The sequence below is a fragment of the Balaenoptera borealis genome (genome assembly GCF_965194805.1).
Source record: "Balaenoptera borealis genome assembly, chromosome: 2".
Lineage (NCBI taxonomy): Eukaryota > Metazoa > Chordata > Mammalia > Artiodactyla > Balaenopteridae > Balaenoptera > Balaenoptera borealis.
In genome coordinates, this window is record NC_138867.1 from 118,793,961 (window position 1) to 118,806,834 (window position 12,874).

The 12,874-nt window shown below is 55.5% G+C and overlaps 1 long non-coding RNA gene across 2 annotated transcripts in view; it reads left to right on the plus strand.

The window, feature by feature from the left end:
- Positions 1-335: 335 nt before the first annotated feature.
- The window catches only part of LOC309622691, a 34,025-nt gene continuing 21,486 nt past the window's right edge, over positions 336-12,874 (plus strand). For both annotated transcript variants that reach the window (XR_014241058.1, XR_014241059.1), the window contains exon 1: positions 336-1,425. This is a non-coding gene — a long non-coding RNA (uncharacterized lncRNA). The remainder of the gene's footprint in view (positions 1,426-12,874) is intronic.

Sequence of the window (12,874 nt, forward strand, 5' to 3'; positions counted from 1 at the left end):
AGTTGGTCAGAGGGGGAACTGGGCCTCCAGAGGGCCTGAGCCAGTGCCATGGCTCATTTTCTTCTGGAAGAAGCAGAAGGAAGCAGAGCCCAGCAAGGTGCCTGCTGGCCCCAACAATCTAACACTGCCAGCAATGGTGGGAAGGGGCTTTCACAGCATGTCTTACCTGGGTCCCGGGTCACCTACAGCCGACCCAGGACCACAGGGACATGATGACTCAAGGATGAGGATGGAGTAGGAGGGGAGGGTGAGGCCCAGCCAGTTCTGTCTTGTTCCTTAGAGAACTCTCATGTCGTTGTGGGCAACGGGGGGTGGGGGGGCGGGGGCGGGGGCCCAGTACGCATGTGAGCCCTGCCTACCTCCTCCCAGTTCTCCAGGACTTCACAGGGGAGGCTTTCTCCAAGAGGGGTTATTCCTCATCCCCACCACTCTGGCCCTAGCTTCAAAGAACGCAAAGAGAGCCAGAGCAGGCCAAGATCAATTTCTACTTGAAGGCCAACAGTCGTACTGTCCCTCAGCCCAGTTTCTTTTCAATATAGCCTAATGTCTCTCTGTCCCCTCTGCTGATTTACATGGCAGGTTTATTTAATTAGCCAGAGGGGAGTCAAAGTGCAGCTTGTCCTCAGAGTTAATTAATACTTACTGAGCCACCACACTGTGAGTGATGCCAAGATTGGACTGTGTCCTCTATATCAGCTTAGGGAACAGACTTCAACCCCTTTTGCCTGGCTGGGATTGGGAACTGGAACCAGTTAAAGAGTAGGGATGATGGGGCCCTGAGCTATTGTGAGGAGCAAATGAGGCCATGCACCTAACATGTTTGCCACAGTGCCTGGCACATAGTAGGGACTTAGATATTGATACTGTGTTTGTAAATTTTAAAAACAAGTGGCAGGGAAAGGTGGCCGAGAGACCATGTTCCCCTCTGGGGCATGTTCCAAGGGGGAGAGGGGTAATGGTAGCAAATACCACAGGGAACACAAACCCTCAGGCACACTCCCACAAGCATTGTCCACGAAGAAACGCAGCATGCTTCTCCCTATTTTCACCAGGCTCCTTTAGAAGATGGGGAAGGACTTCCCTGGTGGCACAGTGGTTAAGAATCCGCCTGCCAATGCAGGGGACACGGGAAGATCCCACATGCCGCGGAGCAACTAAGCCCGTGCGCCACAACTACTGAGCCTGCGCTCTAGAGCCCACGAGCCACAACTACTGAAGTCTGCACGCCTAGAGCCCGTGCTCCGCAACAAGAGAAGCCACCGCAATGAGAAGCCCGCGCACCGCAACAAAGACCCAATGCAGCCAAAAATAAAAAATGAATTAAAAAAAAAAAGACACAAAAAAGTTGAACATGAAAGGATTGAAAAACAAGAAGATGGGGAAAGTGCAGGTGGTTGACCCTGGAGGAATTCAAGCAGAGCATGAGTAAGTGGAGGCTCTCCTTTAATTGCGATCTGATTGCAAAGGGAAGGAAATCTGGCCTGGGCAAAGGAGTGCTGCTGGCCTATGCGATTCCTGCCAGGCCAGGGCCCTTCCCCTCCTTCCATCACCCCGTCTCTGCACACACCGGAACCCCACTCCACTCTTATCTCAGAAGACTTTTGACCCTGGCTTTTCTTTCAAATGGTGCTTCCTTGGGCCGTCTCCTGTGGAGTGCCCTGACAGAGCCATCGCTAGGGCGGGATTTGGTGACGGTGCTTGCCCTCTCCCTCTGCCTCCTCCAGGGCTGCCATGCTTGACGAGCATCTCACAGTCCGCCCCGTCCGACAGCTTGGCTGCAGGGGAGTCCCGTTGCCCAAAGCCCTCTTTGTGGTTGGTGGCTTGGGACGGCCTGCCCTAACTCTCCCAGCTCAATATCTGGGCAGCTTCAGTCCTTCTCGTGGGAGTGCTGGCATAGCCCGTGCCTGGGTGTGTGGGCTCTTCACTCTTTGTCCGCCAGGCTTGACCCCATGATCCTATTCAGAGCCTGCCCCAGAGTCTGGATGAGAGGTTACCATGACGCAGCCCAACCCCAGGCATGGATAGTCCTTTCTGGATGCTAAGGCCAAGTAGGAAGACACACTACTGAGGCAAGACCCAGTGGCTGTCTCCGCTGCCAGAAAGATAGCTTTTCTAAGCCAAACACTGAGGCAAGATACCCACAGCCCTAAGACCTAGACAGATTTGGACAGGAGGGCACAGTGAGGCTTAGAAGTTTCATCCTGGCTTTGCCACATCTTCTGTACAAAGCCAGATGCTGGGTGGGAAGCATTCTTCGCAATTACCTGAGATGACTTTGGTAAGGAAAATGGAATGTGAAATGGGGCAGAGACTGACACAGCCAGACTGTCAACTACAGCCAGCTCTGGCGGGCCTGAGGTTCTGGGGCCCCTGCGCCCCCTGCTGGCCCCTCAGACAGGCTCCTGCCCTTTGGCTTCCTCCTCCCCAGGAAGCAGCCTGGTGCTTCCTTCTCAACCCAGCGCTACTTCATCTGCTCCCTCCCGCCTCACTCTTTTAATCTTTTCACCTTTGGACCTAGCCTACAGCTGCTCCCTCTTCCTTCCATAACCTGGGCTTCCTCCTTCTGGACAAAAACCTCTGAGTGTGACCCAAGGTTTTTTTTGTTTGTGGGGGGAGGGGGGTTGTTTTGGTTTTTGTAGTGTATGACCTAGCCTCTTGAAGAAGACCCTCAGAACCGTGCAAGTGGCAGCCTGCCTCAGCCAGCACCTCAGAGCAGGCTCTTCTGCTGCTTCCCAGAGGGCATCCAGCCTCCAGCTCTTCCTTCTCCCTCTGTCTCTCCCACTGCAGAAGCCCACCCTTACAGAGCCTCTAGGGGTGGCCCCTCTAGCTCTCCCAGACCAGCCCTCCACACCACTCCAGACTGGACCAGGAATATCTTCTCTCTCTCTTTCCCTCCCTCCCTCTTCCTCTCCCTCTCCCCTTCCAAATCCTGTCCACTTAGCAAGTTCTAATGGCTCCAGTGTTCACACTCCAGCCCATCTCCACTATGTCCTCTCCTGAACCTCCTGCTGCCAGGCTACTTGCTGTGACAACAGTCTCTTAGGTGTGTTTGTCTTCTGAGATTGGAAGCACCCAGAGGGCAAGGACTTTTAACCTCCTACAAAGCCAAGGGCAGTGCTAGGCTCCCAGTGGGCACTTGGGACCCCGTTGAACGCTGATCCTCTCCTACTAACCTCCCAGCACTGCCTCAGAGCTCTCTGCCTGCGCAAGGTCCGGGGAGTGGCAGGTCCGGTGCGGCTGTGCCTTCAAGGCTACCATTGTCAGGTCACTGCAGAAGGAGGGAAGATGGGGGCCATTTCCCAGAATGGATGAGAATGACAGGGAGGCTTTTATTTCCAGGGTGAAGGGAGGGAGGACCAGTCGGGAGTGAGGTCCCTGGGTGTCAGTTATCACGCTGGTGGAGAAGCCCACGCGCGATGTAGAGGACGTGGATCCCAGGAAAACCCCCACACCTCATAGTTGCCTCGTCCTACCACCACTCCATTCCTCCCAAGGGCGATCTGCCTCCCGGTTCGCAGCCCTGGGACAGATCCTTGCGTGACCTCGGGCGGCGCCCAGTGCTGCTGTGGACAGCTCATTCCGCGGCGGTGGCGGCGGCGGCGCCCGGCGTGTCCCCAGAGCCGCCAGGGGGCGAATAGGGTGCCCGCCGGCTCTTGGGACGCCCGGGGCGCCGGCGCTGAGCTCCGGAGAGTCCCGGCCAGGGAAGACGCGCCCGCCAGAACCTCCTAGGCTTCCCGCCGCCGCAGCCGGGCCGGGCCGCTACTTCCAGCCCCGCCTTCGGGCCGTCTCGGTCGCTCTGGGCGCCCCAGGCCTGGGCGGGGGCGCAGCCGCTGCGCGCCCGCACAGGTGACGGGCCGCCAGCGCGCCCAGCTCCACGCGCACAGGGCACTGCCCGGCGGACTCGCCTCGCTCGCATCCCGCCCCTCCTTCGCCCTCTTGGCAGCCCCGGCTCTGCTCTCGCAGCCGCCCCGATTTTGGGGCCGGCGATTGAATAGGCCGCACCCCGGGCGTAGCAAATGGAGGACGCTGGAATTTAAGGAGGGGGCGAGGGAGGACGCATCTCAGTCCCCTGCCTTCTCCCCACTACTGCGAAGCGGCCGCGGGCGACGCGCAGGCCGGTCTCTGCGCCCTGGGGCTCTGGTCTGGCCCGGCGCCGGTGCCGGTACGCGTGCCAGGGAGAGACCCCGCGCGAGGTTGGCCGGGCGCAACCGCGCTGCACCTGTTGGAGCGGGCCTCTACGCGCTCGGACCCGAGCCGGCCGCCACGGTACCCGGTACCCGGGCGTGTACTGAAGGGCCACAGTTGGCTTTAGGAAAACAAAACGAAATATTTATCTAGAATGGATATATGCGTATGTCGGCTCCTCTCTGGGTCAGCTGGTTAGGACCATATTTCGTTAAGTCTCAGACTGCAGCCTGAGACCCCGACGGCTTAGGACCTGCCCCCTGGCCTTGGCACTGCTGAGGATCTTTTGACTTGATGAGATGCTGTTTCCGTTGAAAAACAGTCTGTTCTTTGGAATCCAAATCAGCTTTTATCAAAACATGTCGGGCCTGACAGAATTGGTGATAAACGTGTGTGTGTGTTTAAATCCTTTTTGTGCCCACACACTAGCCTGCATCCATTCTAGGTAAATATTTCTACCATTGAACAAAAGGAAGTCAAGTTTGTTTCGTTTCAAAGGGAGTCTTTGAACAAGTATCTCTCTACTTGTGGCTAGTCAATTACCCACACTTTATTTTGCTTTGATTTGGTTAGCTTTAGGGGGTTTTGCGACACTGGAAGCAAGAATTTAGGTTAAATTATGTCTCAAGGTGCACATGAGCGCTGGTTTCAAATCCTAACATTTAGCACAGGCTTTCACAGCGGGAGTGCCAGGGTTGACATCTGTGTCCGGCTGTATTCTGATTCATGCTGGTCAGATAGATGCTCAGACAAACCCCTGGGAGAGGGGATCCTGAATGAGTGCACTCCTCTGCCCACCAGGAAGGAGTCAGGAATCCGCAAGACAAGATGAGTTTGTCGGCTAAGAGGGGCCAGCGCTATATGTCTTAAGTTGCTTTCAGGCTCTGGGATGTGGGATTGGGCTGCAAACTCTGGACTCTAAATCTGTTTAGCATCCAGGACCTGGGTCCCAGGAGACTCTCTACCTTCTCCTCAATTCATCTGGACATGAAAGGTGGGCTCAGAAATCAACAAATCAACCGATGGTCAGAGAGCCTGGGTGATTCTGCAGCCCTGAGGGAGCCTCACCCGTTCCGCCCCACCCCCCACCCCCATACAGCACTAAGGCTCTGCTGACAGGGCAGGGATCCACCCCAAGCCCAAGGCAAGATCCCACCCCTGCTCCTTCTGTCCTTCAGTTCCCCGTGTGTCTGAGACTTCCTGGCTCTGTGAAGGCAAGGAGTAGCCCAAAGTCCAGAGCCTCACATCTAAAGAGTGGCACTTGTGGGAGCCCTGGCCCCAGTCCCCAACCTCAGGAGGCTCTGGAGATGGATGGGGTCAGGTGAACAGCCTGCATGACTGCAGCCTCTGACCTTGGCCCAGACACCAACCCTGCTGCCACCCTGTCTTCTTTGAGCTTTCCCAGAGTCCAGCGCTCACCAGGTATGGCTCCCACAGGGTTTCCCCATTCACCGGAATGCAGCCACGTGCCTGGAAGAGCACTCTTAGTTCAGCCCACCCAAGACCTCAACTCCCATCCTCTTCTTGAGTCAGCACTACACTTCCCCCTTCTCAGCTCTGCTGGGGAGCCCTCTATTCCCAGGAGAGCTACCCGGAGGAGAAGGCCATGTCCTCACTGCCTCACAGGTGGGAAGGGATAGACATGAACACATCTGCAAAGGCTCTTCTTGGCCCCCCTTTAATCCCAGTGAGTCTTCCATCCCACACTATTTATTGGTTACGACTTTGTGCCAGGCACGGTGGCAGAGGTCGGGGAATACACAAATAAATGAAGCCATTCCTGCCCTTAGAGAGCCCATGGTGTCTGATGGAGGAGTTTATTCTTTAACTCATTCTTTCACCAAATGAATGAGTCCCTTTGCCAACTGCTAGGGAGACAGCGAAGAAGACAAGCACAGCCCCAGCCATCCTAATAATACCACCTTGTAGACCCACAGTCCGTAGGGGAGACAGACATTAATCAAGCCATCTGGCAAATAGAGAATTATAAGGCATGATAAAGAGAATCACAGGATGCTTGTGAGCACGTGTAAAGGGCCGGGGCGGGGTGTGTGTGCCTGTGTGTGTGTGAGGAGGGGGGGGGAAGACCGGCTGAGGGGGAGGGGCAGTAGGAGGGGACTGACCGGGACCCAGACCTGGCAGAACCTGGTACGGTGCTTATCTTCCTCCTGAAACATGACCCCAGAGCTTCGAGAAGGCCCCTCCCTGTACCCTATCCCTCACCCCCACACTCAGGAATTCTGCCAGCCTCTCTCTCTGAGGATGCCAGTCGCTTTTCCTTGCCGCCCGTTGGTGGCAGGAGGCCACAGCGCCCCTTGTGGCCACTGACTGAAGTTTCCAGGACCGTGGAGGGGTGGGGTTTCAGGCTGTGGAGCCGCTGTGTCCCAGCCTCCTGAGCTCCACCAACTAGCCTCAGTCCTTGGGCAGAGCCTCTCTCTTGCGCCTCTTGGTGTCACCAAAAGGGACCTCCAGGGTGGCCTGACTGGGAATAATGCCAGGCTCCCTCAGCTGACACACAGGTGCCTATGCGGCTGCCACGGGTTAGCCAGCAGCAGCCTATGGTGGATAAAGTGGCCTAGACCCACAGGCGGCTGTGCCTCTGCATTTGCTTCCTTTTGTCTTTACAGATGTGGTGGATGTTACCTCCTGTGTGCTCCACATAGTGAGGCCAGAGCCTGGGATCCAGGGGAGTGCTTTACACACCTGCTTCCCTCTGTGGCCCAGGCCTTTGGGGATGTGGGTCTCTTGGCCTCTCCCTCTCTCCTCTGCCAGCCACTCCACATTCACGGTGGCTACAAAGCTTGGTGGCTGGATTTGGTTGCCCCTGAGACCCAAGCACAGAGAAAGAGGCCACTTGCCCTGCTGGTATCATCGTCTCTGTGGAGAGGAAAGTTTGAAAATCCTCACTGGAAAGCCAGAAGCAAGCACTGAGCAAAGGCATGATCCTTGTTAGCACTTTCTAGCCAGACACACATCCCAGCCAGGGCACTTGGGCCTCAAATGGCAGGGCTGCCCGCCTGCCTGAGTTTCTCACAGGAGGAAGGTGAAACAAGACCACCTTGAGCTTTTAGATGTGGAAGAGCTAAGGCTAGCAGCAGGACCACCTGGGGCTCCAGGCAGGGGTAGGGGCAGAAAAGGAGAACATTCCATTCCTTAGAACCTGGTGGGCACCTTTCTCCTCTCATTAGGTTGACTGAGCTCCTCTTTAAGGTATTATAAATGTTCAATGAATTCTGACTCTGTTAGGTTGGACGGCATTAAGGTATCCTGGGTAGATGCTGGGAACACAGCAAGGGACACGTAATAATAACAGTAACACTACCATGTATTGTGCACTTAATATGTGCACTCTGAGCTCCATGCACTGCATGAATTTTATTATTTAATCCTTACGACTTTCTCAGAGAGAACTGCCGTTGTCATCCCCATTTTATAGCTTAGGAAACTGAGGCTCAGAGAAATGAAGTCATTTGGCCAAATTCACACACAGCTAATTAGGATTAAAACTGAGGTCTGTGTGCCTCCAGGGTTCACACCTTCCTTCCCTCCTACAGACCATCCCCCAGAGCCCAGAGCTGGGAGAGGGAAGAGCACTGGAGAGAAGGAGTGGGTGCCATGCTGGCCTCCGCCCTTGGTCAAGTTCATCCTGCCTCCACACAGACTGTCTTCCTGTGGCCTTGGGGATGGTGGCCTGAGGATGGGCAGTGAGGCCTCCAGATGCCAGGGCAGGAAGGTGGCTGCTCACCCATGTCTCTGAGGGCTGAGCTCCCCAGATACCTGGGCTTCCTGATCTGCTCCCCACCTTGGGCCTAGGTGGTGACTTCCCAGAGCCTGGCACCTGGCAGGCAGGCGGTCATAGGATCGAGGACACACACTTGGAGCCAGAGGCGCCTTCTGAGCTCAAAGCCAAACACGAACACATGGGCAGAGAACCTGCCACTGAAGCCACTCATTTATCCCGTGTGCCCAGAGCTTCCCCTGGAAGCTCTACCACATCCCTTCGTCCCAGAGCAGCCCTGGCTTCTGTGTTTTGGAAAGGTGTGGACCTAGGGAGGGAATGCGGCGGGGGCAAGGGGTGCAGAACTTCTGCAGACAGGATGTGGTGCCAGAACCCAGAGCTGCCCTCCCCTCTCCAGAGGAAACCACAGACCTTCGGGAAAGAGAGTCACCACTTGCCCAGAGTAGCCAGGGGGAGGGAAGGGGTTCATTATGGGGATTATTACATTCAGTCCTTAAACCACCCTAAGAAGGTGCTATAAATTATTCATTTTACAGAAGAGGAAACCGGGATCAAGGTCTTTCCCAGCTGGGAAAGCTGGGTCCCTCATCTGCCAGGTAGCCCCCTGTTAACTACTCTGCTGCACCATCTCCATGGCCTTTATCAGGTGATGGGAGTGGGGGGCAGGGGTGGGGGTAAGCAGAAGAGAAAGGGGCCCTAAACTCCAGGACTTAGAGAGGGGAGAGGCAGCCTCAGGTGTACATAAGGTGTTTGACCTAAAGCCCAAAGGTGACCGCCACTCATTGGTTGATTCCAGTTGAGCCCCTTCCACATGTAGGTCCAGCGATGGCAGCGTCCCTGTCCTCTGGCAGGTGAAAGGGGACAGATGCTTTACCAGGCGAGTACTCTGGAGACAGCGTGTGGAGGTGTGGAGGGACAGCCAGCCCAGCCTGAGACGGGGAGGGATCAGCAAGGCTTCCTGGAGGGGAGTCCTAAAGAAAGTGTAAAAATTAAATTAGGGAGAGGAAGGGATGACCGGAGGTAGGGGCAGAGGGGACCACAAGAGCAAGGCCCAGGGAAGCCTAAGCCCTTTGAGGGCTGCTGAGAAAAAAGCCCTTTGAGGGAGTGAGGTGAGCAGAGGCAAGGGGAGAGGGTGGATGGGCAGGCCAGAAGTCACAGGGTTTCAAAGCCCAAGGAACCTGGGACAACCAGACACCCTCCCACAATCTCCCTGCGGCTGCGAACCGGACCGGGAACATTCCAGCCTAATCGAAGCTCAGATCGGGAGCTCCAGAGGCTCCACACGCTGGGGCCGGGCTCCCCCAGGGAGCTTGCCCGCTCCCTCAGGCCAGGCCCCAGTGGGGGCTAAGGGGTCCTCAAGGATTCAGACCCTAAGAAGGCTGGAAGTTTTCCCTCTCCAGAATCTGGGGGGAACTGGGTAGGGATGGAGCGGAGGGGAATGGAAATGGAGCCAGAGGGAGGGCCCACCTGCCAGACAGAAAGATCCTGCCTGAGGAACAGGACTTCAGAGCCGTTCCGGTTCTCAAGGGGCCCCTGCTCAGGCCGGTATTTCGGAAAAGGGCTGAAGGGCAGGATTTCAGTCCCAGCCTGAGCCCAAGCCTGTGCTGCCCTCTACCAGGCCCAGCTTCGTCTGCTCTCGGCTTAAGGGGGGACACAGGCTAGGATATGGGAGCAACAGCCCCCCAGCCCTGGAAATGGGGTGTCAGATGGCCAACTGGACTGCAGATTCTGTTGTCTGTTAGTCATTTTTATTTCTTCATTAAAGCTTCCATTCTTTTACTATGTAAAGAGCATCATGCTTAGGAAAAGAGCTAAGGGGTTGGAAGGGTATGGGGACAGAAGTCTTAAATACATTACCTGATGTCACCAATTTCAGCCTAAGAGAGAAGTGACCCCCTATCCTCTTTATACACTGGAGAACTTCCTGCCTCCGATCTCCCAGCTCCCTTGGTCTTCTCTCCACCCTGCCCCCCACCCCGCCCCCTCACAGAGAAGCAGGTCTCTGGCATTGGCAACAGTTAGAGACAAAGAAGCAGTGAGAGGAAAGGAAGAGAAACCAGGCTGCCTCAGGGTAAGGGGACCCCATCCCACCTCACAGGCTGGCGGGACACCACTTGCTGGGAGTGGGGGTGGGGTGGGGGAGGGCGACTCTCCCTTCCAGGACCTCTGAGCTTCCTAGTTCAGGTCCAAGGACCTGGTGTCATTATCAGGGGGACCAGGCCAGGAGGAAACCTCCCCCAGCTGACCTGGTTGACCTTCTTCCAGAAGCTGGCCAAATTCTTTGTATGGCCTTGTCCCCGAGGTGTCATCAATTACAGTAGCAGCAGCCACAGCAGCAGCAGCAGCAGCAGCAGCAGCAAAGGAGATTATCTATGGAGGGTTGGCTAGGTGTCTGCACTGAGCTCCCACATTTTTCATTATCTTTTGAAGTCCCCACAAACCTCAGGAGAGTTTAATAACCCCATTTTACAGATGAGACAACTGAGGCTCAGAGAAGTTAAGTGACTTCCCGAAATCGTATAGTTACTAAGTGACAGTGTCAGGACTCAAACGTGGTCTCACTGACTCCAGAGGGTGAACGAAGCTGGACTGCCTCTTCCCTTCCCCCACCACGCCCGCTCACTCCCAAACCCAAGGCCTCACAGGGCAGCATCTTCTACACTCTGCAGCCCTTCTGACCTCTTCTTCCTCAAGCTCAGTTCTGCCCCAGCTCCTGGCCCACCTTTGCAGAACTGGGGAGGGAGCAGGAGGGTTCTACTGCTGGGGTGGAAGGGCCCGTGCACCCTGGCGCGTGGGAAGGGGCCTGAGCTCAGCTTGGCCCACTGACTGGCTTGGCCTGGCCAGCAGGCATCACTCACATGTCAGAGTAGCCATGGTCACTTTTGTTAGTCGAGATGACTGCATTCGAGAGGGAAGAGGAGAGAAGGAGGGGCCCAAGCCCAAGAGGACAGAGTGGGTGATCAGGGACCATAAACTCCTGGGGGCACAGGTGAGCGGAGATTTGTGGCTCAGTCTGACACACCAGGCTCTATAGGTGCCCTCAGCACCCACCTGCCCTGGGGGGTTCTCTCCCCGCCTCTCCACTGCTGCCTGCTCTGACCCCACCATGCCTGGGGCACCAGGGACCACCTCCTTCACCTCCCAGGAGCCCAGGCTCTGGAATCAAAGGAACCTGGGTTTGAATCCTGGGACCCTAAGCAAGTTACTTTATCTCTCTGGGTGTCAGGTCCCTTAACTCCAAACGGATAGAACCTTGTGATAAAGGAGCTAAAGAAAGAATGTTTAATAGTAGTAACATTAATGTTTATTCAGCACCCACTGTGTGCCAGGATGTTTCATGTATTATCTCACTAAATCCTCAAAACCGCCCTAGGAGTTCAGTGCTATTATCATTGCCCCTATTTTATAGGCAAGGAGGCTGAGGCTTAGGGGAAGTAATTTGCCAAAGCTGGCAAGCCACAGAGCTGGGATAGGCCTCCAGAGTCTGTGCTCTCAGCTACCTCCATGTGTGATGTGCCGCTGGCTTGAGTGTTTGGGCCCTCAGATCCTCTGGCTTGCTTCCTATTCCACTTTGCAGAGGGGCTGCAAGAGTCCCTGGTAACAATGGGGAATGCTGACCTCAGGGGTTGGCACGCTGCCCAGGATCCCCTTCCTAGGCCTTTTTGATCCAGTGACAGACTTCTCCTGGTCACCTCCCTGAAAAGCTCTTCTTCCTTCCCCAGGGCTGGGGCTGGGGATCTGCTATGGTGTGGGCACGTCCCCGGGTGACACAAGTGAGGACAGCAGATGTCAGGAGGATCCTGTGTACTGGGGTGCATTTGTTCTGAATCTTCTCGCATCTGACCACTTACTTGGTCCAGGAAGGGCCTGAGGTTCCACTGGGTCAACAGATGAGGAAACTGAAACTCAGAACTATTAAGTGATATGTGCAAAGTTGCCCATCATGTGCACGGTGGAGGGAAGATTGTGGAGCCAGGTGGCCAGAGCCCAGAATCAGAAGTCTTGACCCCAAGCTCTTCTCTGTCAGGGGCAGCCTCTCTAATTTGATAGTTTGGGGCAGGGGCAGCCTGTTAATGGGCCCAGGCACTGCCTGTATTCACACATGCTGAACTGTCAGGATCCTGAAGCCCTGTTCCTACTCTCATTACTCAATAGGGCCCTCATTCATTTATTAGGTTGACAATTATTTATTGAACACCTACTGTGTGCCAGATCCTATACTAGGCACCAAGGATGCATTGGTGAACAAAAGCGGACCCGGTGCCTGCTCTCATGGAGCATATATACCAGTGGAAAAGAATCAAACAAATATGTGTCCAGTTACAAATTGTGATACACGCCAAGAAGGAAAACTACAGCTGATTCTAAGGCAGAACAACAGCGGGGGCATAAATTAGACTGGGGGGGTGGGGGAGAGGGGCAGCGGGCAGGAAGACCTTTTGGAGATGACTTTTATATACGAACATAACCAATCAATCAGCCAGTTGATTAACCCAGACCAGAGAGGTGGTCAAGTTCCACATGCTATGATTTCCAGAGTAAGGAGGTTTCCATTCGGCTTTCCTCTCCATCAGGGAAAAGTGCTGTTGTCTACGGCCGTTTTGCCATTTGCCTTGAGATTTCAGGTCCCGGTGACCTCAGAGTACAAGTGAGGGAAAGTATAATCTGACTTGGTTTTTTGGATAAAACAAGAAGTGCTGGGTCCCCCCTCGCCCAGATCGGCACCGGCCCCTGCCTCCCCACCCGCCCTCAGAAGTGCGGTGCTCTGTCGCCACCTGGTGGATGTAACAGAACACGCACGGGGTCGCCCGGCCTCCCGGGTCTGGGGTAGGATACGGAAAGCGGCTTCCTTCGGGCGGAGGCTGAAAAGGAGGCAGTGGGTTTGGATGACTTCCTGGCAGGGGGCGGGGATGGGGAGAAGGAGCGAGGGTGGATGGAGAACTGCTGCTT